The sequence below is a fragment of the Phodopus roborovskii genome, unplaced genomic scaffold (genome assembly GCF_943737965.1).
Source record: "Phodopus roborovskii unplaced genomic scaffold, PHOROB, whole genome shotgun sequence".
NCBI lineage: Eukaryota > Metazoa > Chordata > Mammalia > Rodentia > Cricetidae > Phodopus > Phodopus roborovskii.
The window spans coordinates 2748-5333 of NW_026125480.1; the positions used below are offsets into that span (position 1 = coordinate 2748).

At 36.0% G+C, this 2586-nt stretch overlaps 1 pseudogene; it reads left to right on the forward strand.

Annotated features, from left to right (window-relative positions):
• The first annotated feature begins 1308 nt into the window (after positions 1–1308).
• Positions 1309–2154, forward strand: LOC127215576 (zinc finger protein 665-like; annotated as a pseudogene).
• Positions 2155–2586: the final 432 nt, after the last annotated feature.

Below are 2586 nucleotides of genomic sequence, written 5' to 3' on the forward strand. Positions count from 1 at the left end.
TATTTTTTTTGTATGTGCATTAGTGTTTTGCATGCATGTGGGTCTTTGAGGAGAGTGTCAGTTCTTGGAGATATAGACAGTTGTTGGGTTGACATGTGGATGCCAGAGATTGAACCTGGGTTCTCTGTAAGAGCAGGCAGTACTCCCAACTGCTTGGCCTTCTCTCCAACCCAAAATGCAGAAGGTTTTTAATGAAGAAAAAGCTGTTATTTTGGTTTACTTATTTGCCTTTTACTTATATTCTCTATGTTTAGTACTGGCTTAGTATGATTTGAATCCTAGCCACTTTGGATGCTGACTCAAGAGTATATGGTGGGTTCCATGCCTGCCTGTATATATAGTGGGTTCCTAGCTCAGCAACAGCTCTCATTGTCACCTGTGTCAAAAATAATGCTTTAAACAAGAAAATAGAAAAAGATTCTTCAACTGACCCCAAGAGATCCTTTCTCAGAGTTGCTTCTACTCATTCTCATATTGCCTTCCACAAGTACATTGTTTATTTAAGCATAAGAAGACTATTATTATTGGTCGCATACTTTGATATGGATCTACCAAATGCTCCTTCTGAGCATCCATTTATTATGTTGATCTGAAAACACCTTTATAGAGATATCTGTTCTTTGAAATTCTAGTTTACATATGTTAGAAACTATCAGTTTAAATTGTTATGCATTAATTCTTATAATCCATAAGTCCCCTAATTTTCCAGAGTACCATCGTATATGTGATAAGTATGGGAAGGTCTTGAATTAAGGCACAGAGCATAATGTCCATGAGCATGCACATATAAGAAACTATAGTGCCATAATCCTGGCAAGATGGGTCATAAAGTCTGCCTTTGTTACCATATGACACAGTGATGCTCCTGAAAATTGCCACAAGTACAAATTTAGTAATTACAGTCATGCATCTGTTATACGAGTCTTCCAGCACAAACAGACATAAAAATTGAGAAGACAGGAGAAGAACACTGCACATACAACGAATTGTATAGAACTGTCCCAAATTACTGTACCACTCTGTTAACTAAATCAGAGAATCCATACAGAAAAGAAAGAATACAAAACCACAAAGTATGATAAGTATTTCACTCTAAACACACACTAAAGCAAACCTAGCTTGTGAAAAGGAACCATATCAATGCAGCAAATATGGAAAATACTTCAAGATGTTCTCAAGCCTCAGTGACTATCGAGGATCTCATACTAAGGAAACCCCCATAAATGTACAAAATGTAGTAAATCCCTTCTTCATTTGTCACAGCTCAAAAGTACATTATAAGATCCATTGTGGAGAAAATTCCTACAAATGTCAGAATGTGGTAAATGCTTTTATCGTGCATCAGACTTTAAAAGACATTACAGGGTTCACACTGGAGAGAAAATTTACAGATGCAATGAATGTGGCAAAACCCTTTCCACCTCCTCAAATCTTAAAATCCATCAGAGAATTCACACACAGAACAAACCTTACCAGTGTAATGAATGTAAGAAATCCTTTACTCAAAACACAGTCTTAGAACTCATCAGAGAATACATACAGGACAGAAACCTTACAAGTGTAATGAATGTGAGAATCTCTTTACCCGCGCCTCTCATCTTAAAAGGCATCAGAGAATACCTACGGGAGAAAAACCTTACAAATGTACTGAATGTGACAAACTGTTTACTCAGAAAACCAGTCTTACAACTCATCAGAGAATACATAAAGGAGAGAAAACTTGCAAGTGTTGTGAATGTGAGAGTCTCTTTACCTGTGGCTCTTATCTTAGAAGACATCAGAGAATACATACAGGAGAGAAACGTTACAAATGTAGTGAATGTGAGAAATCCTTCATCCACGGCGCAGATCTTAGAAAACATCAGAAAGTTCATACAGGAGTTAAACCTTACAGATGTAGTGAATGTAACAAATCCTTTACCCAGGAGGGCGTCTTAGAACTCATCAGAGAATACATACGGGAGAGAAGCCTTACCAGTGTAGCGAATGTGACAAAATCCTTTTCCCAGAAATTTAATCTTAGAACTCATCAGAGAATACATTCAGGGGGAAAAACCTTGCAAATGTAGTCAATGTGAGAAATCTTTTAAGCAGAATGGTGGCCTTAGAAAACATCTGAGAATTCATACAAGAGAATCCTTGTGAATTTAATATATATTGGATGGCAAATGCTTTATTAAGAAAGCCCATCTTAGAATGCATCAAAGTATTCATACAAGGGAGAAACCTTTCAAATGTTGTTAATGTGCAAATCCTTTATTATTGCCTCATCTCTAGAAGACCTCAGAGAATATGCATAGGCATGAAACCTTACAAATTTAGCAAATGTGGAAGTCATTTCCTTTTGGCTCATTTCTTAGAATATATTAAAGAATTCATCCAGGAGTAAAACATTACAAATCTATCTCAGAAATCTTTTCTCTAGAATGTCACCATTGGAAAACATCCAAGATTCTTTTATAGGTGAAGCTTCAGGAAATGTATAGTATGCATAAAAATCTTTATCTTCCTCTTAAATCTTAAAGAAACTTCAAAACTCATATTGGGAAGAAAGGTTTCCATAGGAAATAATGTTATCCAAGCTCT